Here is a 14,308-nt window from a genome sequence, read left to right as displayed (position 1 = left end):
TTGGAGGTGACTTAAAACTGAGGTTCTGACTTTAATGACTTGTGGTCATTAAAACATCCTAAAACACCCCAAAGGGAGGGTTGTGTTAACCCTGAATGTTGCAACCCAACTCTGTTTTGGCTGTTTGTATTCTGCCTGCCTAAATTCTCCATGCAAGTGCAAAAATATATTCTTCACTTCCTGTCTTAAGAACTGGGTCGTATTAGACCCTATTCAACAGCTGCTGCATTTCACCCTGTAGGTGGCTGTATTTTAGGGTGGATTATTTGATCCCTATGTATAGTTTGTATATCAGTTTTGTAAAGTATAATGTCCTTTGGGATCCACTTGGGATGGAAGGTGGTATGTAAATGTAAGATATTATAAATCTCATCTGACAGGAGATATTTATTACACTAATGTGCTTTAGCCTTGCTTCACATTCTACTAAAATGTTTGCATTCACTTGCCAATTTTGCCTATAAATTAAGGACACATCTCTAAATTATTTAGAAATAAAATGACTATAATAGAAATGGATTCCTCCCCTCCCCCGCCCCCCCGTAAATTATTGTATACTATATTATGACATGTTAAATACTTCTTGGGTCTTAGAACAAGCTCTCTCTTGTTATACTTGTAAGAGTGATTTGGTTACAGGTTGAGTTGTCTGCATAGTGGTAATTGCTCTCCCTTCCAAGAAATAAGCACAGCTCTGTGTGTGTGTGTACTATAGGGTCAATGCTGTGCTTCTTGAAAGGGAGAGCATATATATATATATAGCTAGTCCCTAGCAAATTCACTGTCATGAAAAATGCTTCAGGGACTACAAAATCAGTTCTCTCCCTGTGAAATCTGGTCTCTTGTGTGCTTTTACCCTATACTATACAGATTTCAAAGAGGAGACCGCTGTTTCTCAAATTGGGGGTCCTGACCCAAAAGGGAGTTGCAGGGGTCACAAAGTTATTTTAAGGGGGTTGTGGTATTGCCATCCTTACTTCTGCACTGACTTCAGTGCTGCGCAACCAGAGAGCGGCAGCTGTTGGCCGGGCACCCAGCTCTGAGGGCAGCGCCTCGCCAGCAGCAACACAGAAGTAAGAGTGGCAATACCATACCATGCCACCCTTGCTTCTGTGCTGCTGCCTTCAGAGCTGGGAGGCTGGAGAGGGGTGGCTGCTGTCTGAGGGCCCAGCTCTGCAGGCAGCAGTGTAGAAGTAAGGGTGGCAATACCATACCATGCCGTCCTTCCTTCTGTGCTGCTGCTGGCGGGGCGGGGCTCTCAGCCAGCAGCCACAACTCTCCATCTGCCCAGCTCTGAATACAGCGCCACTGCCAGCAGCACCACAGATGTAAGTGAAGCAGTACTGCAATCCTCTAACCCCTACAATGATAACACTGTGAAATTTCAGATTTAAATAGCTGAAATAATGAAATTTACAATTTTAAAAACCCGATGACTGTGAAATTGACCAAAATGCATAGTGAATTTGATAGGGCCTTATTGCACACAAGGGAGATTGTGTGAGAGTCACAATTGGGCAGTCTGTTCTTGGGTTAGAAAGAAAAGAAAAATGAAAGATGTACCGGAGTGAGACAAAACCAACTTCAAAATACAATTCTTTATAAGCTGAATAGACTGTGAAATGATTTGAGCAATGACTGGCAAAAGAACAGCGGATTAGTTCTCTAATGACCTGTTGAAACTGGATCACCCATTACAAAAATATGTCTCTGGTTTCTTTTTCTTTTCAGCTTATAAAGGCAAGAATGACCTTGGCATAGGGCATTTCCTGGGGATTAACGACTGGCTAGAGATAATGTCCAAGGTGCATTAGCCTTGCAGCTGGTCGTTAATCCTCAGGAAATGACCTGTTTCTTGATTGTTATGGCTTAAATATTCTGTCCGTGTTTTATTTCTGATCTTTCTTGCACCATGAGTAGTAGCTTCAGTTTGTGATTTCACCCTTTCTAGACCTAAGAGAGAGAACAGGTTCCACTCCTGCTATGAAGCAGAAATATGATCCGTTCTGACATACGGACTGTGTATATAAGGAAGCTAGTTACTCAGGGGCGGGGGCAGCAGCAGCAGCATTTGACACCAGAATAATGAACTCAGCAAATCTTTACTAGCTTTCTGTGGGCTGGAATATCATGAGAGAGGATGTAGGACTTGTGAGGTTAACCTGCTTCCTCTAGAGAAGAAGGTCCAAGCAGAGAGAGTGAGAGGATGGGAGTGTGAGGGAAGATAGGGAGAAAGCTGGAAAGTTACAGAGCTGAGGGGAGAAAGGACAGCAAGGAAGGGCATTTGATGGAGAGAGAAGTTAGGGCATGAAAGTGACTGAGTGATGGCAGGTGAAGAGAGTGAAGGGGGGGGGAAAGAGCTGGGGTGTAGACAAGGGATTGTGGAGGGACAGAAGTGGCAATGAGATGAGAGCAAATAGCCATCATCTGTGACTGTAGCACTCTCTCATGTCCCTGTGGCTGCCTTCCTTCTTGTGTAGCTCTCCCACTTCCCTCTTCCTAATGGCAGAGCAGTTCCCTCCCCCTCTCCCTCTCTTCACATCCCCTCCCAGTTCTCCTGCAGCTCTCCTTCACTGTCTTGACAACCTCCTGCAGCCCTCATTGCTGTGCTCACTCCTTACTCCCAGAACCGCTCCTCATGTCTCTGCCCTGCTGTCCTCCTGCAACTATCGTCTTCCTGCCTTTCTCATCTCCTCAAGAATTCCTCTTCCCTGTCGTTTCTTTCCCTCAGCTCCCTCACTTCCAAAGCCTATCTCCTCCAACTTTTCCATCTCTGTCTCCCTTGCTCATCCTCTCACTTCCTGTATTATCCTGTATTACACAGTCTCCTTATTATCCCTGTTTTTCCCTTTTCCCCCAAAGCTGCATGTCTCTCAGGAAAGCCAGGAACGTTCTCCATTAGCTGCCTTGATGCAAATGCAGCCATTGTATTATTGTACACAACTAGTCTCTTAATAAACACTCTACATGTCACAATGATGATGCCCTCCGACTCCTGGGAATATATTAACCTCAAGAGATCTCTGAAATCTGAGAGAGAGGGGGAAGAGGGGAAATCACAATCTGTGCCATAATTAAAATAGTAATTACATCTGACTAGAAACACTGTGGATGTTTCAAGCACATTTATTTGAACTCTTTTTTTTTCTTTTCTCTTTCTGTACATCACATCTTGTATTCCCCTCTTTAAACTGACAGTGGACTCAGCATGTTGTGACACATCCTAGCTAACAAGCACTTCTTGGTATATAGAATGCCAACAATCAAATTACAAGCATGATGTGCAGAGAGAGAGAGAGAGAGAGAGAAAAGGAAAACCAGGGGCAGAGAGAAAAGAGGGAGGAGATGGAATGAAAAGATGAATAGGCTGAGGAGAATGAGGGAAAACAGACACCTTTGCTGGTTTAAAAACTGTATCACAAATCATTTGCAGAACAAAGATTATATGGGCCTCAAGTGTTAGTGGTGGGTTGCCACTCTGTCTTGGTATCCCATGCTCTTGGATTAGTTCGCTCACCCTTGACTTTTGGGATGCTGGTATGAGGATGGCTTTCTTTCTTTTAAGGGCTGTTTGCAGTCTGGTCTGTGTACTTCAGTCTACAATGCTAGCAGCTAGCCTCTCCCAGGAGAGGTATGATCCAGGCTGTTCGATCTACTCTCCTCTCTCCTTCTTCCCCTACCTACTGTTGACCTACGGAAATGACTGGTAGTAGAATTGTGTTGCCAGAGAGGAGTCAAAGGGAACACCAAGGTGAACTGAAATGGTTATAGGGTGCCAGGGAGTAAGTGACAGCTAGAACTGAGATGTAGGCAGAGTCAGAACTGAACAATGTCTGGGAGGTGAGGAGTTATGGTACAACAAACCGGTGGTAACGTCTTTCAGGACCTTGTGTGATCCTCCTTGTACTGAGTTTGTCATTTACTGTGTTTAATGTATTGGAAAAAGCATGAGAGTGTGAGCTGATTTGATGGTCTATGGGTTTGACCCCCTACTTCATACTGCAGCATCAAAGCACCAATCTTTAGTCCCTGGTATAAGCAAAAGAGTGCTTAGAAAAGTGTGGTTTATTCTTAGACATGTTGCACTATTCAGTAGGTAGGCAACAGTCACTGTCAAACAAAAGACTTGCAGAGCCCGAGAATATTTCAAAAGGAAAAGATTGATGATGTAAGCATAGCTGGGAAGAGCACACGCAGCCATTTATCTGCACATAAAAGCCCCCCCATATAGGTTTTTTTTAAAGTTAATTTAATGCTTATGAAAAATGCTGAAATAACAATCATTGTAGGCTGAAGTTCTCTATGCAAAAAAAATATGGGCATCAACAAGGCAAGTGGTGGGGTGTGTGTGTGTGTGTGTGTGTGATGTCATCAATATATACCTCAACCTTGGCCTAGAAGGCCACCACTAAAGAGGATATTTCCATCTCCATGCATGCCCATTCAATCTGTGGTCTCTCTGGGGACAGCGTGTGGACTCACTGCCACAAGATATTGCTGAGGTCAAAAGTTTAGCAGGATTTTAGAAAAAGACTGGATATTTTAAATGGACTATGGGAACATTCACAGGTATACTAACTAGGATTACAAGAAGTGAACAATAGTTTGGAAAGGATATAAGCCCTCATTCTTTAGGGCATAAACCAACCTCATCTTCCTGGTAAGAACCTGTTACTAGTCACTGACAGACAGGACACTGGACTAGACAGTACAGCAATTCCTTTTACCCTGTGAACCAGAGCGTCTGTGTTAGGTGGGACTACAATGAAAGTGGCCTCTCTGTGTACTTGGATAAGTTGTTCCAAGAAGCAACTGTTTAAAGCACTGAGAAATTGCTTCTCTAAACCTTGTCCCAATATAACCTAGGGCCAGTATATATGTGGGTAGTTGAATATATTCATTATTACTGCTTTATTAGATTTAGTTGCCTTTTTTCCTCTTTTTCCTATTTTTATCCATTTAAGTTGTCACAGTAGCACAAAATTATGGGTGTTAAGCTTTTTAAAATTCTTTTAATCGATCTAAATTTTCACATTTGTGGGAAATCCTAGGGGAGTCGGACAATAATTATTTAATGACCGTAGATGTTGAAATTTAAAAAGCTAAAGCTTTATAACCATTAAAACACAAATAGTCAGCATGACCTGTTCAAAATATGCAAAATAAAGGTTCTTAAGTTAAACTCTAATATACTCTCAAGCAGAATTTTTCTTAATTTGCCTATCTGTAAGTTTCGATTATCATTGATGGAAAAATGTTTTTGTTGGTTTGTGTGTATTCAGTAAAATGTTAATAAACATTTACTGACTGAAATCTAACCCTTCCAAGACTAAATATTTGCCATTAGGCTCCTCCCTATCACTCACTAGAAGTTTGTCTGGATGTTTTTTTTTCCCCCATTTTATCTGCCACCTTCACACCCAGTAAGCAAGTCACCAAATAGTTATCTTGTTGCCACATATCCAGCTTTCAATATTTCTATTGATTAAATCCACTGTTACCTCAGACCATCCATACATTACAATGGCATCCCCATTTCCTGAAGTGACTTTCTCCATATGTGAGGACTGATCAACTGCCTCTGTTTCTGTTCCCATCTTAATGAACTTGTCCTTCCATTCCACCTTGGTTCCTAGCTATCATCAATCTAGGTTCCTCAAGCAGAAGATTGAAGCAGCCAGATCCACAATCTCCCTGTAGCCCATTCTCTATTAATAATAGCGTCTCTCTCTGCTCTTCCAGTTCAGAACTCTGAGCTTCAGGATATTGTACTTGGGCTCTGAGGATCAAAAGCTCCTCCTTCAGGGTGCATATGTATGCCACTTAGTTACAAGGCAAATCGTTGTACATTTTGTACTCTGTACGGGGAACTGGAGAATTGCTTAGAAAAGAGTTTTTAATGTGTATTAGACTGATGTGTATTTTGTCATTAAGGTGGAGGTAAAGGTGTTTTATTTATTCATTTAATGTGCTTAAGGATTTTCTTTACTTTAGGCCATTAACAAGTTACTGAACAGTCTACTGCCGTCAATGCCAAATCCACAGGCAATCCAAATTTCTCTGTAATCACGTCCTCTGAGATCGGTCTCTCTCTGAGATTAGCGCTGGTGATCTTGAAAGGCCCTATACCCCACTACTAACCTGTGGTTTTAAAAAAGGTAAAATGTTATCCAATATGAACGTGAAAATTTACTTCCGCTACAGGACTGTAGTACTAATCCCCATACCCCTTTTTCATCTGCAAATGCTCCAACTGCATTTCTGCAGCTGATTCCATTCTCTGTAATCCATAAATGAGAGGTTACCACTTACATGCAGCAAAAACAGAAGTGTGATGAATTACAAGCCACTGTAATTTATGCAGAAGCAGTGTGGGGAAATTGCAACCCACTCTTGTTCTACATCAATTATTCATGAATCCCCTGGAAAATAGCTTGAAGAGGGTTTCTATTTTTCTTTTATGGTGAATGAATCATGCCCTAAATTTCTACAGCACGTACATTGACTCAAATGTCTCACTTTTGCCCCACCTTTATTTTTAGATCATCCATATACAGTCCTACTAATGTTTGCTAAACTTACTGTTCTGGATTTTTCTGATCTAAAATTAAGTTCTCTTTAAACAGGCCCACTCTGTCCAGGCTCCTGATGTGGCTGAGAGGCTCCTGGTTTCGCCTGCTTTCTGAGTCACACTTGCGCAGGATCTCATAACTCCTGATCTGGAGAGCTGAGGAGTTGCTCTAGGCTGCTCTAACAAGAATATCCGCAGTTAGAGTCCTGCAGGCAACCTTGCCAGGAGGAATCTAACCAAAGAGATGTAGCCTGTTCTAGTGCGCAGTCCTCCAACCCAGCTACGGCCATAGACTTGGAGCTGTTCAGAGCAATAACTGTAGCCATCACTCTGGCCAGGTGTTTGTGAGCAGTAACTAGTATGCAGCTGGCAGAGCCAGGGCAAAAGCCCCTCTCTCCAGTCATGGAGCAGCAGGCAAAGCCAGACCCCCTCTGTCAGGGAGCAGCAGGAAAATCAAGGGCTAGAGGTTGCCCTTCAATCACCCAGAAAGCAGCAGGCAGGGTCAGAGATCCCCCCAGTCAGTGAGTATGGAGGAGCCAAAATTAAGCATCCAGCTACAGCCCAGGAGTCCAGCACCAGAGCATCCCCCTGCCTGATGGGAAGGACTGCCATATCCCTAATCCAGCCAGGGGCAAGCAGTGGGTAACACCTGGGGCTAGCAATCTAACCACATCTAGTCCAGGCCAAGGAGTAGCCTCAATTAGTCTCCACTTACAGGAGATAGCATAGCCAGCCAGAAGCATAGCAATTTCTGTATCTCTAAAATTTGCTCCATGTTGCAGCCTTGTCATGCTTAATGTCTGGTAATCAGGATATTTGCTGTCATTTACATAAATAAGGCATATTTGAATATGCAAATACAAGTATACAAGTTATTTGTATAAAATCTCAAGATTTATTAACCTTCAGCCTTAACAGGTGTGTTGTTAGTTTTGACCCTCTCTCTGCCCGGCACCAACACTCTGCTTGGTACTTTGCAAACAAACAAGAAGATGAGCAACTTGCCCCATGGAGTTTACAATCTATTGTTCATCCAAACTAGATAGATCAGACACAAATCGCATATGAGTTGGAGGAGGTTAGGAAACTAATTGGTTATTTCTGTATGGCTTTGTAAGGGAGAAGTATATTTTGAGGAGAGATTTGAAAAAGTAAAGGGAGTTCTGGAGCATGAGAAGAGGGAGGCTGCTCCAAGCCTAAGGGGCAGCATGGTAGAACGCTTTAGGATACAGAGCAGGGAGTACAAAGAATGATTGGGCTTGATGCAGAAGGTGAGGGGAAGCCAGTGAAGGCATTCAAAGAAGAGGGTGATGTGCTGAGACTTTGGCTGTAGAATTATGGATGGATTGAAGGGGAATGAGGTGGCAGGCAGAGGCCAGACATACTAAAGTTGCAGTCATGGAGGAGCTGTGTGGGAGATGTGGGCAATTATGTTAGTGGTGGGTTGGGAGTGAAAAGGAGAGGTTTAGAGATGCTGAAAAGTAACATTTATTTATATATGTAAGAGTGAAGGATCTTGATGGGTAATGTGCTGGAATTTCTATGGTGCTGCCTTGAGTTTCTTCTGTGTTTTGATGTTATTTTGGAAGCAATACTTTGTTGTTCTTCTGCTCCTATGCTTATAACTTGTAATGTTCTGCATTTGGACTAAATCCCTCTTGCCTTTGTCACACTATTATTACCATAGAAATCAATGAGATTCTCCTGCATGTGAAGGAAGCAGGACTTGGCTCTAAAGACACAAACAGGGAACATTTAATTTTTTTTCCTTTTGTTTTAGCATGTGTGCCACTGCCACTGTAGGAGAATTTTACTGAAAACAAGACTACATTTTGACAAAAGGAGAAATACCTTCCATAAGATTTTGTACAACCTTCCCATGGCTTTAAGTACCACTGGCAGTCTGCCATACAGGTCAGAGTAGATGATCTAATAGTCTCTCTTGGCCTTAAGCTCTCTGAAATTTGTGATTAGGGACTTTGCCTCTATCATTATTATACAGTGATTTTGCGGGTTGGGGATAGGAACCCCACCTTGCTATAAGAAAGAATAAACAGAAAAAATTTGGTATAAAACACTGAAATGGGATCTGGTTGCCCTGGGGGAAACTTACTGTGATGCTACTTTCTTTAAGAGTTATTAAAAAAAAACCTCTCTATTTCATTAATGCAGAAATTTTGAGGCCAGATGGGACTATAATAATCATTTAGTCTCATCTCCTGCACAACACAGGCCACAGAACCTTACTCGGTAATTTCTGCATCAAGCTCATAATTTCTATTTGAGCTAGAGCATATCTTTTAGAAAGATATCCAAACTTGATTTAAAGAATTAAAATGATGGCAAATCCAGCATTTCCTTAAGTAAGTTGTTCCAATGGTTGATTACCCTCACTGATTGATTAAAAAAGATTTTGCATCTCATTTCCAGTCTGAATTTGGCTAGCTTCAGCTTCCAACCATGTTTTCCAGATCTAGTATCATTTTTGTAGCCTTTTTTTCTGAACCAATATTTTGACATCCTTTATGAAGTGTGGGCACCAGAACTGGACAGAGTATTCCAATAATGATCTGACTAATGCTGTACACAGAAGTAATGCCACCTCTTTATTTGATATTCCTTTGCATATGCATCCCAGGATCACATTTTTGCTCTTAGCAACAGCATCGCACTACTCACGTTCAATTGGTTATCTAGTGTTTCCCCCAAGTCCTTTTCAGTGTCACTGTGTTCTGGCATAGTGTCTCCCATAAATGCAACCTATGTTCTTTGTTCCTAGATGACAGTGCATTTGGCTGCACAAAATGTTATTTAAAAGAACTCATTTTATTCAGCGGTCCAGATTGCTTTGTATAACTGACCTGTCCCCTTCATTATTTACAACTCCACCAATTTTTGTCATTGCAAATTTTACCAGCAGTGATTTTATATTGTCTTCCAGATGGTTGATAAAGATATTGAATAGCATTGAGCCAGGACAGATCTCTATAGAACCACACTAGAAATACCCCCAAAGAATAATGATTTTCCCCTTTACAATTATTTTTTGAAACCTTATCAGTTAGCCAGTTTCTAATCCAATTAATATGTAATCCATTAGGTAGTGCCTACTTTTTTTATCAGAATGTCATGCAGGACTAAGTCAAATATCTTAGAAAAGTTTAAATATTTTATTATTTCAACGCTCTTACCTTTATCAACCACACCTATAATCCAATCAAAACAGTATCAGGTCTTGTACAATAAACTTATTTTCCATAAAACCATGTTGACTGGCATTAATTTAGCTACCATCCTTTAATTCTTCACATGATTTTTGTCAGACTGTTAGTTACATAGGTCATCCCATTTACCCTTTTTAAATATTGGTACATTTTGATTTTTTCCTAGTGGTCTGGAACTTCCTGACTGTTCCAAGATTTGTTAAAAATCAACACTGATGGTTCAGAGAGTTTTTTGGCCAATTCTTTTAATGTTTTTGGATTCAAATTATCCAGTATTGAAGGGTTAAAATTGTCTAACTTTAATAGTTGGTGTTGAACATCCTCTGTAGTTATGGATGGAATATAAAGTATTTTATTATTACTGTAAGATACAAATACATCATCCTGCTTCTGGGAGTTCGCCTGGAGTGAGCCCAGTGAGGCTTACATCTTGCCAACGTCTCTGAGGAAGCTCATAGTAGGTAGGTGATATGGAAGGGGGGGGTTCAGCTGTTGTGACCTGCACTGGATGTGCCATGTTTGTCTTTCTTCCACAGGACAGAAGCGACTTTGTCTGTACAAAGTGCAAGCTGGTCTCCATATTGGAAGAGAAGATTGAAGGTCTGGAGCAACAGGTAACGACCCTGCGTTGTATACGAGAGACTGAGGATTTTCTGGACCAAACTCAGGATAGCCTTCTAGGGGCACAAAGCTCTAAAGATATAGAGCAGGTTGCACAGAGGAGCCAAGAGGCCAGTGAAGAAGCTTGGCAACATGTGACCTCCAGAAGAGGTAAGCGGAATGTCCGGGTTCCAGTAACACAGACACAGGTAACTAACCGCTTTCATGTTCTCTCCACAGGTACCATTGCGGAGAGTGGACCAGATGATATGTCTGGGGGGAGAAAGCAGAAGGAGATTCCGCTGGTTGGGAGGCATGAGATGCGATGTCCTGAGGTTGGGGGTTCCACGACCACCACTCCCAAGAGGAGAAGGCGGGTGGTGGTGGTCGGGGACTCTCTCCTCCGGGGGACTGAGTCATCTATCTGCCGCCCTGACCGGGAAAACCGAGAAGTCTGCTGCTTGCCAGGAGCTAAGATTCATGATGTGACGGAGAGACTGCCGAGACTCATCAAGCCCTCGGATCGCTACCCCTTCCTGCTTCTCCACGTGGGCACCAATGATACTGCCAAGAATGACCTTGAGCGGATCACTGCGGACTACGTGGCTCTGGGAAGAAGGATAAAGGAGTTGGAGGCGCAAGTGGTGTTCTCGTCCATCCTCCCCGTGGAAGGAAAAGGCCTGGGTAGGGACCGTCGAATCGTGGAGGTCAACGAATGGCTACGCAGGTGGTGTCGGAGAGAAGGCTTTGGATTCTTTGACCATGGGATGGTGTTCCATGAAGGAGGAGTGCTGGGCAGAGACGGGCTCCATCTTACGAAGAGAGGGAAGAACATCTTTGCCAGCAGGCTGGCTAACCTAGTGAGGAGGGCTTTAAACTAGGTTCACCGGGGGAAGGAGACCAAAGCCCTGAGGTAAGTGGGAAAGCGGGATACCGGGAGGAAGCACAGGCAGGAATGTCTGTGAGGGGAGGGCTCCTGCCTCATACTGGGAATGAGGGGCGATCAACAGGTTATCTCAAGTGCTTATATACAAATGCACAAAGCCTTGGAAACAAGCAGGGAGAACTGGAGGTCCTGGTGATGTCAAGGAATTATGACGTGATTGGAATAACAGAGACTTGGTGGGATAACTCACATGACTGGAGTACAGTCATGGATGGTTATAAACTGTTCAGGAAGGACAGGCAGGGCAGAAAAGGTGGGGGAGTAGCACTGTATGTAAGGGAGCAGTATGACTGCTCAGAGCTCCGGTACGAAACTGTGGAAAAACCTGAGTGTCTCTGGATTAAGTTTAGAAGTGTGTGCAACAAGAGTGATGTCATGGTGGGAGTCTGCAATAGACCACCGGACCAGGGGGATGAGGTGGATGAGGCTTTCTTCCGGCAACTCACGGAAGCTACTAGATCGCATGCCCTGATTCTCATGGGTGACTTTAATTTTCCTGATATCTGCTGGGAGAGCAATACAGCGGTGCATAGACAATCCAGGAAGTTTTTGGAAAGCGTAGGGGACAATTTCCTGGTGCAAGTGCTAGGGGAGCCAACTAGGGGGAGCGCTTTTCTTGACCTGCTGCTCACAAACCGGGTAGAATTAGTGGGGGAAGCAAAAGTGGATGGGAATCTGGGAGGCAGTGACCATGAGTTGGTTGAGTTCAGGATCCTGACGCAGGGAAGAAAGGTAAGCAGCAGGATACGGACCCTGGACTTCAGGAAAGCAGACTTTGACTCCCTCAGGGAACAGATGGCCAGGATCCCCTGGGGGACTAACATGAAAGGGAAGGGAGTCCAGGAGAGCTGGCTGTATTTCAAGGAATCCCTGTTGAGGTTACAGGGACAAACCATCCCGATGAGTCGAAAGAATAGTAAATATGGCAGGCGACCAGCTTGGCTTAATGGTGAAATCCTAGCGGATCTTAAACATAAAAAAGAAGCTTACAAGAAGTGGAAGGTTGGACATATGACCAGGGAAGAGTATAAAAATATTGCTCGGGCATGTAGGAAAGATATCAGGAGGGCCAAATCGCACCTGGAGCTGCAGCTAGCAAGAGATGTCAAGAGTAACAAGAAGGGTTTCTTCAGGTATGTTGGCAACAGGAAGAAAGCCAAGGAAAGTGTGGGCCCCTTACTGAATGAGGGAGGCAAGCTAGTGACAGAGGATGTGGAAAAAGCTAATGTACTCAATGCTTTTTTTGCCTCTGTTTTCACTAACAAGGTCAGCTCCCAGACTGCTGTGCTGGGCAACACAAAATGGGGAAGAGATGGCCAGCCCTCTGTAGAGATAGAGGTGGTTAGGGACTATTTAGAAAAGCTGGACGTGCACAAGTCCATGGGGCCGGACGAATTGCATCCGAGAGTGCTGAAGGAATTGGCGGCTGTGATTGCAGAGCCCTTGGCCATTATCTTTGAAAACTCGTGGCGAACGGGGGAAGTCCCGGATGACTGGAAAAAGGCTAATGTAGTGCCCATCTTTAAAAAAGGGAAGGAGGAGGATCCTGGGAACTACAGGCCGGTCAGCCTCACCTCAGTCCCTGGAAAAATCATGGAGCAGGTCCTCAAAGAATCAATCCTGAAGCACTTAGAGGAGAGGAAAGTGATCAGGAACAGTCAGCATGGATTCACCAAGGGAAGGTCATGCCTGACTAATCTAATCGCCTTTTATGATGAGATTACTGGTTCTGTGGATGAAGGGAAAGCAGTGGATGTATTGTTTCTTGACTTTAGCAAAGCTTTTGACACGGTCTCCCACAGCATTCTTGTCAGCAAGTTAAGGAAGTATGGGCTGGATGAATGCACTATAAGGTGGGTAGAAAGCTGGCTAGATTGTCGGGCTCAACGGGTAGTGATCAATGGCTCCATGTCTAGTTGGCAGCCGGTGTCAAGTGGAGTGCCCCAGGGGTCGGTCCTGGGGCCCGTTTTGTTCAATATCTTCATAAATGATCTGGAGGATGGTGTGGATTGCACTCTCAGCAAATTTGCGGATGATACTAAACTGGGAGGAGTGGTAGATACGCTGGAGGGGAGGGATAGGATACAGAAGGACCTAGACAAATTGGAGGATTGGGCCAAAAGAAATCTAATGAGGTTCAATAAGGATAAGTGCAGGGTCCTGCACTTAGGATGGAAGAATCCAATGCACCGCTACAGACTAGGGACCGAATGGCTCGGCAGCAGTTCTGCGGAAAAGGACCTAGGGGTGACAGTGGACGAGAAGCTGGATATGAGTCAGCAGTGTGCCCTTGTTGCCAAGAAGGCCAATGGCATTTTGGGATGTATAAGTAGGGGCATAGCGAGCAGATCGAGGGACGTGATCGTTCCCCTCTATTCGACACTGGTGAGGCCTCATCTGGAGTACTGTGTCCAGTTTTGGGCCCCACACTACAGGAAGGATGTGGATAAATTGGAAAGAGTACAACGAAGGGCAACGAAAATGATTAGGGGTCTAGAGCACATGACTTATGAGGAGAGGCTGAGGGAGCTGGGATTGTTTAGTCTGCAGAAGAGAAGAATGAGGGGGGATTTGATAGCTGCTTTCAACTACCTGAAAGGGGGTTTCAAAGAGGATGGCTCTAGACTGTTCTCAATGGTAGCAGATGACAGAACGAGGAGTAATGGTCTCAAGTTGCAATGGGGGAGGTTTAGATTGGATATTAGGAAAAACTTTTTCACTAAGAGGGTGGTGAAACACTGGAATGCGTTACCTAGGGAAGTGGTAGAATCTCCTTCCTTAGAGGTTTTTAAGGTCAGGCTTGACAAAGCCCTGGCTGGGATGATTTAACTGGGACTTGGTCCTGCTTTGAGCAGGGGGTTGGACTAGATGACCTTCTGGGGTCCCTTCCAACCCTGATATTCTATGATTCTTTCCAAATACAGAACAGACATATGTTTTGAATACTTCTTCCTTTTCTGAATTAAG

At 43.8% G+C, this 14,308-nt stretch overlaps 1 protein-coding gene and 1 long non-coding RNA gene across 5 annotated transcripts in view; both read left to right on the top strand.

The window, feature by feature from the left end:
* The window catches only part of CACNB4 (calcium voltage-gated channel auxiliary subunit beta 4), a 191,124-nt gene that overhangs the window by 16,822 nt on the left and 159,994 nt on the right, over window positions 1-14,308 (top strand). The window lies entirely within an intron of this gene.
* Window positions 1,787-13,402, top strand: LOC122458093. The gene is made up of 3 exons (XR_006277941.1): window positions 1,787-2,331; window positions 12,442-12,452; window positions 13,392-13,402. It is a non-coding gene; the product is annotated as an uncharacterized LOC122458093 (long non-coding RNA).

This window comes from Dermochelys coriacea, chromosome 11, assembly GCF_009764565.3.
Source record: "Dermochelys coriacea isolate rDerCor1 chromosome 11, rDerCor1.pri.v4, whole genome shotgun sequence".
NCBI lineage: Eukaryota > Metazoa > Chordata > Testudines > Dermochelyidae > Dermochelys > Dermochelys coriacea.
This window is presented reverse-complemented; position numbering and strand designations above follow the sequence as displayed.